The sequence below is a fragment of the Bos grunniens genome, chromosome 8 (genome assembly GCF_055505025.1).
Source record: "Bos grunniens cultivar Pamir isolate PY7600 chromosome 8, Bosgru_T2T1.0, whole genome shotgun sequence".
NCBI classification, from domain to species: domain Eukaryota; kingdom Metazoa; phylum Chordata; class Mammalia; order Artiodactyla; family Bovidae; genus Bos; species Bos grunniens.
Genome location: NC_141172.1, coordinates 39,941,081 through 39,957,054, shown reverse-complemented (window position 1 = coordinate 39,957,054; position 15,974 = coordinate 39,941,081). Strand labels below are relative to the sequence as shown.

Below are 15,974 nucleotides of genomic sequence, written 5' to 3'. Positions count from 1 at the left end.
AGGCACTAGGGGTCTAAAAGGGAGCAAAATCCTGGGAGGAGGAGGTTACTAATGCCCATATGCTCCCACGTGCCAGGGATAAGAGTGCGCATCACTGCGACCACAGGAGGGGAGAAGGAGGTGCAGAAGCAGTTTCGTCATAAGGATGGTCCTAGTCTGGTTCATTTTTATAAGTCTCATCTTTTAAAGTAACTATACATTTCAACGGAGAAGGCAATGGCACCCCACTCCAGTACTCTTGCCTGGAAAATCCATGGACAGAGGAGCCTGGTAGGCTGCAGTCCATGGGGTTGCTAAGAGTCGGAACGACAGAGCGACTTCACTTTCACTTTTCACTTTCATGCATTGGAGAAGGAAATGGCAACCCACTCCAGTGTTCTTGCCTGGAGAATCCCAGGGATGGGGGAGCCTGGTGGGCTGCCGTCTATGGGGTTGCACAGAGTCGGACACGACTGAGGCGACTTAGCAGCAGCAGCATACATTTCAAATATCCTGTGGCCAGCCACGATGCAAAGCACAAATACAATGCCAGTGACATAGCTTTCCTTTCTTTTTTTTTTCTCCAATAATCTCTTTGTTTTAAAAAACAACTCTGAATAGTACAAGCAACTATGGTATCTGCAGTTTACTCACAAGATCCTCATGCCTCTTTTCTCTTCCCAGTGGCACGGATTTTAAGTTTTAATCAGTGGATTGCCTGTCCTTGACATAGCTTATTCACTGGTACTAATCACAAACTTAGTAACACTATTGAAAATGGGGAAAGAAAGGGATCTTTAAAAGGTCTTTATTTGGCCAGAAAAACAAGTCTTTTCATCTGTTTTCACTTCTGGTGAAACACAAGGGCCTTGAACCATTTTCCATTTGTCACCCATTCGAGGTTCCATTACTGCCTGACAGAGGGAGGATAGGCTTTTGCTTCACTGCTTGTGCATCCCCTAATGCTGGAACACAAAACCAGGTCCAGCTGAAAGCCTCCATTTCATTCCGTTAAATATCTTCCTTGGAAAGCCACAAGAAATCATGAAAGCACTGCTTCTGGTAAAATAACAATGAAAAAAAGGAGTTACTTGGCAGGACAGTATTTCACATTTTAAAACAACTCTTCAGTGCAACAAAATCAAAATAGTTCCTAGGATTAAACAGTAGCAAGGTCGGCTTTGCCCATGAATATAAGGAATGACCTACTATTTGGGGGGTGGACTACTGTGCTAAAGAAATACGTAGTTGTTTTTCAAACAGTTTGGAAGGAGACATATTAGGGTGTGCTGAGTTTGTGGCTGCTGGGTAGGGGTAGGCAGGGGAAGAAACTCTGTATTCTTCTTCTCTCTCACGTCCACCTGAAGGGAGTTCCACCAGCATGCATGAGGACTGTTTCTCTTTGTCACAGAAATTGGGGTATGAAACTTGGGGCTGCTGGCATTTGCTGCCAAGGGACCAGAGGTGCTAACCACTCTGCAATGTCTCTCACAATGAAGAATGTTCCAGCACAAACGCTGTTTATGCCCCATTGAGAAATACTGTGTCCCAGTAAGGACTCCAGCCTCTTGCCCCATGCCCACTCTCTGTCCCCCAGGATTCTCTGATTTATGACTTTGAGAGAAGGATAGAACCCACACGCTCTAGCCCCTCCTTGCTTGCTTCCTGATCTGCTGCTTGTAGAGAAGGCATTCTATGAGGTGTTCATCTCAAGTGGGGGCAAATTCAGTTTATAAGAGAAAAATAAGAAAGCTCTCTGTGGTACACATCAAAACCCATGCTCTCTATCAGCTGTTTCAGTAATTGTGAGGAAGAGGACTGTTATTACAGTTCCTCCAAAAACCCCTAAGTGTGTGTGTGAGTGAGAGAAAGAGAGAGTGAGAGAGTGAGTGAGTGTGTTTCCTACATGACCCAGTTGGTCTCAGCAGCAATTTTAAAACATTTTACCTAAATTATTTGACACCCCTCCCATGAAGAGGTGAGGTCCATCTACATCCTCTCCTGTTGAACCTGGCAGGTTTGTGACTGCTCTGACCAACAGAGCATGACACAGGTGATGTCAACTCACATCCGTGCACGGGTCACAAAAATGAAGGCAGCTTCTGTTTCGTCTGCTGGAAAACTCTCACTGGGCAATACCAGTCTCGCTGGGAGAAGCCCCAGGTGTGAAGAAACCATACAGGACAAAGGCATACCACACAGAGAGGCCACATACAGGCTCCCTACTCACAGTCTCAGCTGTAGTTTAAGGCCAAAGACCATCAGCTGGCAGAGTTCTTTCTTGCTGAGCAAAAACCAGTCTTTGGTCTATTAAGGCCTTCAAGTGATTGGCTGAGGCCCATCCAAATTCTAGAGGGGCAATCTGCCATACCCAAAGTTACTGATTTAAATATTACTCTCATCCCAAAACACCCTCACTGACACATCCAGAATAATGTTTGGTCAGTTATCTGGGTACATGGCTCACCCAAATAAACATACATAATTAACTATCACACCAGCCCAGATGCCAGCCCAAGTGAAAAAGCCTTCCTGGATACCCCAGACCATGCTGGCTACCAGCTGAGTGCCAAGGAGTCACCTGTCAGTGCCACAGGGAGCAAAAGAATCAGCAAAGTCCTGCCTGGTTTCCTAACCCACCGAGCAATCTGGGAGCATGGCAGTTATTTTAAGGCACTGCGGGAGCTTGTTATGCTTCAATAAAAACAGGAATGCTAACTTCAACTCATGTTACTCCCCTCCCCCTTAAGAAGCATCAGTTACACTGGCCATGTCAGACACATCAGCTCCCTCCAGTGCCAGGGCCCTTCCACCTGCCCTTCCTCAGCCTGTTATGGTTTTCCTCCAGCACTTTGCTTAGCTGGCTCCTTTCATCCTTCCTGCCTCAGATCAAGGATTACTTCCTCAGAGAGGCCTTCCCTGACCACATTCACTATAAGTCAGCCTTCCTCTCAATGTCTCTAATTTTGCATTCTGTTCATTTACCTCAATCTGAAATTATCGTGCTGCATCTTTGGCTATTGTCTCCCCATCCAGTCCCTATACTGCCCACGCAGTGATTAGCACAGAACACATGTTCAATAAATACTTGCTGAATGAAAGGTAATTAATGCTCAGGACTTCCCTGGTGGTACAGTGGCTACGACTCTGCGCTCTCAATGCAGGGGGCCCAGGTTTGATCCCTGGTCAGGGTGTTAGACCCCTCAGGCTGCAACTAAAGATTCCACATGCCACAACTAAGATCCAGCACAGCCAAATAAACATTAAAAAAAAGAAAAGTAATTAATGCTCATGTCATACACAGATGCCTGACTTGCAGATTCTAAGTTGCAGTCCCTAGGCCTCAACCCACTAACACTTTCAGCACAGATTTAATGAAGGAACATGAGTGTACCATGCGATACAAAGGACGTGTTTCTCTGACATTCCTTCTCCCTCGTCTAATGAGATGAGCAACCACCAGGGGACAAAAAACCTGGCCTCCTTTCACAATCCCTCAGAGACAAAAACCACTGCATTTTCATACTGGATTATCAATGTGGCTTATTTATGTATTTTCCAAACTCTTCCAGATTAATTAAAAGACAACTCTAAACTGAGAAAAAGAATAAAAAGTTCTCTCTTTCCTCCTGGAGATCCACTCTACCCTTAGCCTTTACACAATACAGTCTCAGCTCTTCATCTCCCTGCTGCTCCCCAGCACAAGCTTATAGAGACTTTGGAGAAAGCGGTGGAGGAGAAGCAGCCCCATCCCCCACTTTTTTTGTTTCCCTTCCCTTTCCCAGTTCAATGAAAACAATCTATGTTTTTCTCCATCACCTGAATTCAACTCCTGACCCACAAGCCCTTCCTACCTGCAGCCACCCTCCACGCCAGCAGCACCCACCCCACCCTATATACTTGTTAATTCTTTTGTGTTCTGATTCTCCCTTGTATTAACCATGACTTTTCACTGTATATTCTGATACTCTGACACAGGGGCCTTGCTGATGCTGGGTACACTGCCTCTCCCAGGGTAAACCAATTCCTAGAGATAGTTAACAACTTACCTGCAAGCACACTTTTCATATAATATCCAATCAATCCAGGGCCCACACACCAACTGTCTCTTTTATTGGGCCCCCACACCTGGGCCACTATCCACCTGACCTAAACAGCGTAGGGCCAGATACCAGACCACCAGGGAGAGCCTGTATGCCCCCAGAACCCACTGAAATGATTCTAACTAGCCAATTGACACCTGCCCACCTGCCTCACCCATTCCTTCCCATAGAAAGCACGACAAAGGCTCTTGCCCACAGCTCCGTATCTCCTCCCACCCACCGCCTTAGTGCTTCTCCGTGTGTTCCATCCACCCGCCCTCGTGGCGTGCTGTGCCCTCTCTCTCTTCTTGGGAACTGAGTAACAAACTTTCTTTTTTTAATGTTTATTTTTATTGGGCTGCACCGGGTCTTAGTTGTAGCATGTGGGATCTAGCTCCCTGACCTGCGATAAACCCTGGGGCCCCTGCATTGGAAGCAGAGCCTTAGCCCCTGGACAACCAGGCCAACTGTCTCCTGACCTGTGTACCTTACTATACCTCCAACTGCCTGTTAGCTCACTATATTTTACAACATCCCTCTAGACTGTAAATGAAGCCAGTGTCTTAATCATTTGGGAGACAATTCAGAGTCTGCACTCTGAGTACTCAGTATTTCAACTTTCATTTTAGCAAGATTAAAAAATTCTTGCATTAAATCACTGACTCACTCAAGAAACATTTATTGATGTCTTGTGTGTGCCAGGTATTGTGGAAGGCTCTGGGAATAGGAGAATAAACGAAGCATGCCGCAGGCAGGCTCCTGGTAGGATGGGGGCTGAAAAAAATTTTAAGAAAGAAGGGATGGATGAATGTCTTCCCAGTGTTCACAAGCTAGAGCACATTACCGGCTAGATCCCCTGGTGTGTTCCCTTCATAAAGCTGTCAATTTTGGAGGGACTGAAAATAGAATAAACTAATTTGTCTTGTTCTGTCCCATTCTTTACATGACAAGCTATTGAAACTGGGAATCAAGAAAATTATTCAGTTTTCCAAGTAATTATCAGATTTAATTAACCCTTCTTTGAAACACCTTCACAAAAATACAGCCTATCTATTCTTCAGCACAGCCTGAGAAAACTATTGTCTGGAGGACACAACATAAATATTAATAACAACGGAAAACACTTACTGATCTCTTGATAGATGCCAGGTATTGTATCAAGCATGGTGTATGCATTTTCCTTTTAATCCTCATGCGGGGGTGGGGGTGGGGGTTGAGTCGCCAAGTCGTGTCCAATTCTTGGGACCCCATGGATTGTAGCTCGCCAGGATCTTCCGGTCCATGGGATTTCTCAGGCGAGAATACTGGAGTGGGCTGCCATTTCAATCCCCAGGCGATCTTCCTGACCCAGGGATTGAACCTGTGTCTCCTGCGTTACAGGCAGATGGTTCACTGCTGAGCCATCAGGGAACCCTAAATGTGTATTATCATTCTTATTTGACAAATGAAGGCACTGAAGCTTAAGTAGGATGAAAGTTTTGATAAATGTAGCACAGCTGAAAAAGGCAGTGCCAGGATTTGAATTCAGGCCGTGTTACTCCAGAGTCTACTTGTTTAACAACAAATTTTAGATACGAACTGAGAAACGATATTGTTTTCTAAGGGTACATTGCTTAGACCCTTTCTTACAGCCCATTAAAGAATCTGGGTCATTTTTTACCCCAGGAGAAATTCTATCCATTCAAAATGCTGCTACTAAATGTACAATATTTGAATACAACATAGTCTTCCTTTGGGCTTCCCTGGCGGCTCAGACAGTAAAGAATCCACTTGCAACACGGGAGACCTGGGTTCGATCCCTGGGTTAGGAAGATCCCCTGGAGGAGGGCATGGCAATCCACTCCAGTATTCTTGCCTGGAGACTCCCCATGGACAGGAGCCTGACGGGCTACAGTCTATGGGGTCGCAAAGAGTGGGACACAACTGAGCGACTAAGCACAATATAGTCTTCCTTCTAACAGTTCTTTAGAATTTGTTGGTAAGCTGCTCTGCCCAAACGTCTAGTCAGTTATACAGTAAAATGAGCTACTTGAAAAAAACAACTCAAGAATTGTTCTCCAAAAACTCTCCATAAAAGAGCAGCAAACTTAAGTAAGTGCATCCATGTATAGAACGCATTTTAGGACTCAAGTTGTTAGGAGAGTGAGTTCTCTGCTTCTTTGTTAGTGCATCTTTTGCTAGGAATTGAGTCAAAATCTTGTGGCAGTGACTGCTCGCCTTAGCTTTAATTATTCCTTTTGTTTCCATTAACTTGGTTTACTGCATATCAAACAGGTCACCTCCAGATTTGATCTGTTCATTGAGGGAAGCTTATTCCTCTCTGTAAAATGATTATACCCTCATCGGCCAGGCATCGGGTGTGCTCTCAGGAAACTACAACTTCAGCCACCTTGAACCTCTGATATTTCTTTTAAAGCACATTTGTGGGAAAGCCACAAGACACCAAGTACCATGTTTATCTCAAATCTGCTCTTCTGTTTCTCTATATGTATGACTACAGATTAAACAAAATCACTGTAATAGGCAAACTGAATTTCTTTCTGGCACCTTGAGTTTCGGAATTCCCCAGAGAAACACTGAAACCTACTCCTTTTCCTTCTTATAGCCAAAAAAGAGATCCACGAGTTGCTTGAGTAAGGCTTCTGATCTCTAGCCAAATCTCAAGCTTTCTAAGATACTGGTCAAATGATATTTAATAATACTGGTCAAATGATATTTAATATTTATTTTAAAAAATATTTTTGTGTGTGGGGGGAGGGGCTTCCCAGGCAATGGTAAAGAATCTGCCTGCAATGCAATTCAATCCCTGGGTCAGGAAGATCCCCTGGAGAAGGGAATGGCTACCCATTCCAGTATTCTTGCCTGAAGAATTCCATGGATGGAGGAGCCTGACAGGCTACAGTCCATGGGGTCGCCAAGAGTTGGAGACAGCTGAGCAACTTTCACTTCATTTAAAAAAAATTTTTATATATTTTTTAACAACAAAAATATTTTGTATTGGAGTATAGCCGATTAACAATGCTGTGATAGTTTCAGGTGAATAGTCAAGGGACTCAGTCCTAAAGGAAATCAGTCCTGAATATTCATTGGAAGGACTGATGCTGACACTGAAACTCCAATACTTTGGCCACCTAATGCAAAGAACTGACTCACTGAAAAAGACCCTGATGCTGGGAAAGATTGAAGGCGGGAGGAGAAGGGGACAACAGGATGAGATGGTTGGATGGCATCACCCACTCAATGGACATGAGTTTGAGAAAGCTTATGGCTTTTAATTTCATGGCTTTAGAGAAATGCAAATCGAAACTACAATGAGATATCATCTCATTCTAGTCAGAATGGTTACCATCAAAAAAACCCACAAACAACAAATGCTGGCGAGAGTATGGAGCGGGAGTATTGCACTGTTGGCAAGAATGGAAATTGATATAGCCACTATAGAGAACAGTATGGTTCCTTAAAAAACTAACATCAGAGCTATTATATGACCTGCAATCCCACTCCTGGGCACATATCCAGAGAAAAACATGGCCCGAAAAGATACAGGCACCCCAGTGTTCCCTGCAGCACTGTTTACAATAGCCAAGACATGGAGACAACCTAGAGGAATGGATAAAGAAGATGCGCTATCTATACACACAATGGAATAATACTCAGCCTTTAACACTTCTTTTTTTAAAGACCCAAACTTCATCATTCCAGCCTACAGTAAAGAGAGAAGACACATGTGAAGGGTTTAATTATTCCACAACAAGCATTTTTTGAGTGTGAACTATGTGCCTGGGTGTGTTCTAAGGCTTCAGAGATATAGCAGTGAGCCGGGATCACACTTTTCAGTGAGGAGCAGAAGGACAGTTCTTGAAATTCCCACTGGAACCAAACCACAACGCAGAACACTCTAAACTGGACTCAACATCTTAGAAGTTAGGGTCGGAAGGAACCTCAGCAGTCTCAAGACCTGCAGCTGCCTTAGGATCTATTCCCTACACTTATTAAAACTGGTGACTTAATATGAGCTGCAGAAAAGAGCTGTGACCCTCCCCCCCCCCCATAGTTATAAGCAAAGTGTGGTGGGCGTGTATATACACTCTCTAGGGGCAGGTTCTAAAGGTTTCCTTGAATTCTCAAAACTTCTAAGATCCCACAAAAATCAGAAGCATTCCCTTCATACTCCTCGACTGAAGGAAGCCAGGCGACTGGCACTTGCGCGTCTTTGGTAAAGTCACCTCTGGAACCGAAACTGCTGCCGTTAGACTCTGCACACCCGGCTCAATCCTTCCAACTCAGAACTTCGCCCCCAAGAAAGCTTCAGACCGGGAGATGGTGGCCCACTGCCTTCGAAAGGCAGCGAGGCCTGGAAGGAGAGAGACAAAGGTTCCCAGCGAGGAAATCGCGCGCCTCCCTTCTGACATCTACAAGTTACGGCCAAGACTAGTTCGCAGAGCCGGTCTGCCCAGAGCGCCAAAGTTTCTCTGATCGCAATTAAGAAACAATTGGAAACACGTGGGCCTTTTGGGAACTGGCGCGATAGCTCGGCAATCCCCCAAGCCAAGCCTTCTTGGGAAGGGGGTGCACACCCTCTCAGGACCAGGAGACGCGACCCCGGGCCTGAGCGCACCCCGCAGCCCTCTGCCCCCACCCCAAGCCCGCCGGCCCAGGGCCGCCCCTTCGGAACCTTTCGGACTCGCCAGCAGCTCACCGTCGGTCACCGTCGCATCCGCCTCCTCCCCCGCCGGGTGCACCTCCAGCCGCAGAGACTTCGGATAGCGCAGCGAGAGCGGCCCCGCGGCGCAGAGCTGCTCCTCGGTGACAAAGCAGAGCTGCACGCTGAAGTGCCCGCGAGCAAGGATCCGGACGGGAGCGGGAGCCGCGGCCAAGGTGCGAGCGCCTCCGCCCCGAGCCGCGCCGCCCGGCGCTCCCAAAACCCAGCCGCGGGAAGGGGCGGGGCCTGGAAGCGCCGGCACCTGCCTCTCGTCTGCCGCGGGTTCGCGCTCCCACCTGGGAGGTGCCCGCCGGCGGAGGTTACACCCGGCGCCCGCTCATCCCCCGCCCCCACTCCACCCAGGGCCCTGCCGCCGCGGGCACGCGGGGACCCCCGGCTCACAGGGCCGCGCTGTCAATGAGTAGGAGGGTCCAGGCGCCCCGCGGGGCCGCGGTTCCGAACACACAAGTTTAGAGAGCGCGCGAGGCACCTGGAGGGAGCTGGGGAACGGTGACACCTGCTGTTCACTGGGACCCGCGTGGGCGTCGGTTTGGAACCTGCCTTGGCTCGCGCTTTGTTGGGTGGCCACTCGCTCTTGTGGGGGAGGTTCTGGGGCTCCCCGGAGCCCACGTGTGAACACACGTCCCAAGTCCTGAGCTCTTTCCTCATGGGCAGTTTTCCCGACAATAGCATGGCCGGGGAGGGCGGGCGGCGGGACGCTAACGGAGAAGTCCGAGGACACTCCTGCGACCCGACCGGCCGGTCCAAATGACTACGTTCATCTCCCGTCGTCTAACTGGGAGTTGAAAACGTACTGGCTGCTGGATGGTGAACCATTTCGCTAGACGTGGGTTGGGAGGGCCAGGGAGTCTCATCCCCAAGTTGACGCCTGCCTCCACCAGCCACCTAACCTGCCCAATTACAGGTTTTCTTCTCCAAAGAGAAATCGGTCTTCTGCTGCAGGCGGGTAAGAAAAAGAAGCAGTCCTTCTGATGGGAGTCTCCCTCAGTCACAGACTCTTTTACCATAAAAGAAACTTTTCAAATTCTGCACCAATTTGTGTATTCTAAATCTGTCATCTCCTGACAGAATGAACTGCAGGGAGGAAGCAAGGATTGTAAATCCATGTAGATTCCTTGAAGACTATATCCTTAACCAAGCAGGCTGACTTGACAAGAATGAGCTTCCCTAGAGGTTCTGGGGTTTGTAACTTCAGAATTTCCCACTGGATTGGACCCAGCCAGGCTTTATGGAATCCCTGGTCTCACCTACTTCCCCACTACCACTCCACCTCTCATGTGGTCCTAAGTTCCTGACATGGCCTCTCTGACTGCCCCCCTTATTCCCTCCCAGGGCTTTTTCTCCCCTTTCGCTGTCTTGTCTGTCTCTTTCATCTAAGTACTCTGCTCTTCCTTCTTACACTTTGATTTGTGCCCTGGAAGTCCCTGGGAATCCGAAATTCTTAGAAAAGCTGGAGCTGTCTAGAGTTTCTGGGGTGAAGACCACAGAACACTTGTATTCTGCCGCACCCTGCCCCTCCCTGTATCATTCTGCCTTTTCTGCTTCCAGCCTCCTCAAAACATTCTCCTGTCTTCCTCATTTCTTTTTGCCTTCTCAAGCCCTGCCTTGATGGCACTATTTTCGTGCTATCCAAAACCCTCCCAAGAAGCACTTGGACCTCTTTATCCTTCTGTCCAAAAAGCTTGTTCAGCCTTCAAATGCTTTCAGTTGTTAAGTTGGATTCATACTACAATGTGAATGATAGATGAAACTGACTCATAAAGCATCTTTACAAGAACAATATAATGAACTTAGAATTTCCACCATACTCTCAAGAAACCAGGAGTTCTCTGTTCCTTAAACCAAACAAGCAAACATAAAACACATTGGCAGTATTTCCCCCACATTAACGTGGGGTGCAAAAACCCAACCTCAGCTAACTGGAGAAAAAAGTCAAAATATGATTCACCACAAAGCCAGGAAATCTAAGTTTTGGTCATGACTAAATTTAGGGACTTCATGGATCAGATGGTCTCGTCTCATCTTACAGAGAGGCCTCAGTCACATGCTGGAAGTCATCACTGATTTACAACCTTTCAGCAAAGGCAAGCCCACTTCTCCTCTAACTCCAAGTCAAGTTGAGCCATTTGAAAATGACTGATTTGCTGTGAGGTCTACCCAACTTGGCACTCGGACCAGGGAGAGTGGAAGTGAAGTAGCTCAGTCGTATCCAACTCTTTGCGACCCCATGGACTGTAGCCTACCAGGTTCCTCTGTCCATGGGATTTTCCAGGCAACAGTACTGGAGTGGATTGCCATTTCCTTCGCCAGGGGATCTTCCCGACCCAGGGATCGAACCTGTGTCTCCCCCATTGTAGACAGACGCTTTACCGTCTGAACCACCAGGGAATCAGAAGCCTTACCAAATCAGCATCACCTGAATGACTGCTGAGCAGAAAACCAAAGGGAGGAGGTAGCTGGGATGATAAAGCAAGTTATAATCATGACATCTAACACTGAGGGCTTACCACATGCCGGCACTATTCTATACATCACAGACATCCCACCACCCTGTGAGAGCGGAATTAGACTATTATGACCCTTGTTTGGACGAATGAGGAAACTAGGCACAAAGATTAACCAATTTGCCCAAAGTCCTAACTGAGAAGGGGCAAACTACAACAGTTCAGACACAAAAATAAGTCCATGAATGCCCTTACTACCATTTTTCAAAGTTAGAAGCTAGTAGACTAATTTCCTGGTATTCCAAATTCCAAATAGAACTCAGGACCTTAAGAGTCCCCAGAATTGTGAGCACATTATTTACACAGGCCCCATCTTCTTTCCTCTCGTGCCCCACCCCCACCCATGCAGATGGTTAAGAATCACTTAGACCTCCCGTCCACAGGCGTTTCACCTCCCAATAGTCTTGGTGATACTTATACTTGAACAGTTTTCGCCCTGGTGCATGTACTAAGCAGAGAGTTCCATGAATCATTTTTATTCTGTCTTAAGTGTAGTGTGGATTCGCTCACATCATCTATTCAATCCACCAGTGAATTTGACTTTTTATCTTTAGTTTATCCCTAATTTCTGTTTCCTAACAGCCATCACTCTCTTCCTCATCTTCCTTTCTGTCATCAGCACTTTCTTTTCAGGGCCACCAAACTTTAAAAAAAAATCAGCACAGGATAGTTAAGAAGGAAAGAGGAGCTCCAGCCTGCAATGGAATACTGATTGGGAGTAATTGGAGAGACTTATCTACTAGATTCCTGTATCTGCTTTGCCAGCCTCGGTGTGTGCCAGGGGGAGGCTTTTTTTCGAGCAATTGGCAGAGACATAATGGAGGTCTGAGGGTCCAACTGGGGGAACTAAACCCATGCTCCAGATTCTTCCTCCTTCATATCCTCTAGGAAGAATATGTTCTCTTAGATGTGAGGGAGGGCCCCTGGCACCTGTGATCCTTGACAGACCCCTACCCACCATGTCCAGCTCCAGATTGATTGTGCTGTCAGTGCAGCATCAAAAGCATTGTCTTTGTTTATGTATATGATCTGTGTCCAAAGCTTCGAGAGATTCTTTCTACCCTTTTCTTTCTCCAGATAACACACAGAAAAGGACGTCTGGCCAACCGCATTTGCAGGTGCCTGTGGCTGCGAGCTCAGCTCAGCTTTGGACTTCAAAGAGACATCATCAGACCAGTGCTGAGCTGAGACAGAGAAAGGGGTCCACTTTGTCTATCTCCTGCCTTCTGTAGGGTGCAGCCCAATCTGCTGCTGCTGCTACTGCTAAGTCACTTCAGTCATGTCCGACTCTGTGCGACCCCCTAGATGGGAGCCCACCAGGCTCCCCGGTCCCTGGGATTCTGCAGGTAAGAACACTGAAGTGGGTTGCCATTTCCTTCTCCAGTGCATGAAAGTGAAAAGTGAAAGTGAAGACGCTCAGTCATATCCGATTTTCAGCAACCCCATGGACTGCAGCCTACCAGGCTCCTCCATCCATGGGATTTTCCAGGCAAAAGTACTGGAGTGGGGTGCCATTGCCTTCTCCGCCCAATCTGCTAATGAACTGCAATTCAATTGCCTGCAGTCTAGACCAGTCTCTTCAACCCCTGACAAGCTCTTTCCCTCATATCCTCAATAAAGAAGCTCAGATGAGAGTCCCTAAAACACTGATTTCAAAGTACATTATCCTCAGCTACACAGTGACCACATTACTTATCATATTGTTCCAAACAACAACAAAAATCTACACATCATGAAGAAACTGTGATGTCACTCACAAGTCTACCTCAGATAGTTCTGTGGCCAACCCCGGGACACAATTCTAACTTCAGTAACTCAGATGCAGGAAGAGGTACTTATAAGAAAAAGGGGAATTAACCCTGGGATAACCCCTCCCCACCCCCCCACCCCCACGGCCACCATGGTGAGGTTTCCTGAGAAAGAGGTATGGGAATGGCCAAAGTTAGAAGCAGCAGCAGGGAGAGGTGGACCTGAGATGAGGGAAGCAAGGTCAGGACTTGGGAACATCATGGGAGAGGTTTCACGTCCCTTAGCTCACAAAATCCCACTTCACGTGCAGTTTTCTCATCTCGGGCTGTAAGTTCCTTTCAGCACCCCGTCTCAGGGCTTCAGTTTGTCAGCTTTGCCTCTGCAGCTGAGTGTGATGGTGGGCTGGGACTCAGCGTAAGAGAAATAATGTGCCAGTGGCATGGGGAGGGAGCATTTATCTAGAAGACTGTATCCAGGACTGCAGATGGTTACTAGCAAGAAGTGAATGGGACCCCACGGGGCTGGGAGTGAAAGGAAGGAGCAAGACCTGCTGAGGAATATGCCAGGAGACTTGGGCCAGGCAGACTTGGGGTCTAATCCCAGTCCCACTCCTTCTTATCTGAGTAACTCCGGCAAATTATTCAGATGCTTTGAATTTATGGAAGCCTTTACAGTAAACTCATAATGCCCCTATAAGCTTATTGTGAAAATTAAATGACACGGTACAGCACTGAATATATATAGCGGCTATTCCCTGGTGGCTGGAATGCAGAAACTGCCTGGAATGCAGGAGATGCAGATTTGATCTGTGGGTCAGGAATATCCCCTGGAGGAGGGCATGACAACCCACAACAGTATCCTTGCCTGGGAAATCTCATGGACAGAGGAGCCTGGTGGCTACAGTCCACGGAGTCACAAAGAGTCAGACATGACTGAGCACACAGCACATCATTAGTATTATTATTCATGCAAGGAAATATGGAAAAGTGAAAAGACAGAAGTTTAAATAAATCATATTCCCTCACCTGAATGCAAGTATTGGAACTATGTTAGAATTATTTCTTACACTATTTTTTTCCTGTTAGCTAGCTAATCATGGCATTAAGTCAATTTTTTATTGAAAGAAAAAAAAGTGTGAATACCCACAAGTCAGAGAGATGTATGTATACAGGATTGACTCCATTTTTCTCGGATAAGAAAGACTTATTACACCAGCATATGAGTGTCAGCTTTTACTCACTTTTGGCTTTTGTTGTTCTGTCATTTATTTATGGCTGTGATTTATATCGTGCTCATGCCCAGAGGCACATCGGCATGTTTTGTAAACTACCAAATAAATTAACAGCAACTATATTTCCAGATCCGTTTGTATGGAGGTGAAAGCAAACATGAGAATTGGAGAAAATAAGCTGAAAAACTGAGACAATGGTTGGAGGGGCATTTTGAAAAACTAATGTGATTACTATTAATCTGCCAATCTACACTTAACTCCAGGGTCAGACCCCACTGCAATTGTCAGTTACAAGGAAATTACTTCAGTGATCATCCACCTGGAGTTCTTCCCCAAGAGGTGAAGTGTTTGTGTGAGATCTGTGCATGATTTCTCACGAGGTTCTCATCTTGATCTCTAAGCAAGAAATATAAAACAGACATAGTAAGCTTACTGACCCACCTCTCATTCTCTCAGCAACCACCATAAACCAGAATACACCTTATTATCTGATTTATTAGAAAACACAGTAGGAAGAATAAAAGAGATGCTATAAACTGCATCAGTATATATTTTATATTATACCACATGCTTACCCTTTTCAGTTTCTCCATAAATTAAAAAAAAGTTGCCTCACCAGTGAATCTTAACGCATCCTTGCAGCTCTACTATTTTCAGTATGTAGACTAGCTGATATTTATTCATTGGTCTACATGGATTCTCCTTTGTATCATATGGTTGCAGATTTACCTTTAGGCTAGTATTAGCACTCCTCCACATTCTGAAGGGCAATGCTGGTCAAATTTTATTATGCTTAAACATCACCTGGAGAGATGGTTAAAATGCAGATTGCTGGGCCCAGTCCTCAGCAATTCAAATTTAACAGGCCTAATGTGGTGCCCAAGAAATAATTCTAACAAGATCTCAGCGGATGGCAATGCTGCTGGTTGCCACCAGTAGACTAAACTTTAAAGTAACTCTGTTCTAACCTTGGAAACAGTTGCATCCCAAGTTAGGCTGAATGTTAAACTGTGCAGCAGCTAATCCAGAAAACCTAAGAACTGCATAGAGATGATGAAGGAGAATTATATTGTTCAATTACACGTATGTATTTGCTGGAGGGCTTCCCGGGTGGCTCAGTGGTAAAGAATCATCCAGCCAGCAGAAGACGCAGGTTCGATTCCTGGGTCAGGAAGATCCTCTGGAGAAGGAAATGGCAACCCACTCCAGTATTCTTGTCTGGAAAATCCCATGACAGAGGAGCCTGGCAGGCTACAGTCCATAGAGTTGCAAAAGGGTCGGACATGATTTAGCAACTAACAACAACAAAGTATTTGTCAGGAGCTGGTTTTGCCACAAACATCTTGAACTATTTTCCTATAAGTTCAAAGCTGTAATAATAATAGCTTATCTTTTCAGGGGATGCACTGACACAAAATTTCCAGAAGGGACAAATGAAGAATGGGATTATTTGAAAGAGCTCCACCTTCATGCTTGTACACCAACCAATCAGCACTTCCCTTTCATTCTCATTCCCATGCACACCCCAGGTACAGCACATCAGGCACTTTAACCTCTTCCATGCTTCCCCTTCCTCATCTGCAAAGTGAGAAGAGAAGGGCCAGTATCAAAGACTTGGCGTGAAGGTTAAAAGAATAATGGACGCGAAAGCAAAACACCGCCCAGAGAATACACCCCGGAGGTTCCCATTCTCTCAGGGCACCTCA

The 15,974-nt window shown here is 46.3% G+C and overlaps 1 protein-coding gene across 44 annotated transcripts in view; it reads right to left on the bottom strand.

The window, feature by feature from the left end:
- LOC147366950 (histone-arginine methyltransferase CARM1-like) overlaps positions 1 to 15,974 on the bottom strand; it is a 297,005-nt gene that overhangs the window by 255,597 nt on the left and 25,434 nt on the right. For 13 of the 44 annotated variants that reach the window (XR_015169615.1, XR_015169616.1, XR_015169614.1 and 10 more), the window contains exon 1: positions 8,761 to 9,032. The exons of 1 other annotated variant lie outside the window; for it this stretch is intronic. The gene's annotated coding sequence lies outside the window, so the exon portion shown is untranslated. Of the gene's footprint in view, positions 1 to 8,736; positions 9,178 to 15,974 lie in introns of those variants that run through there. 30 more of the 44 variants (XM_086415312.1, XM_086415337.1, XM_086415336.1 and 27 more) reach the window with 21 other exon arrangements.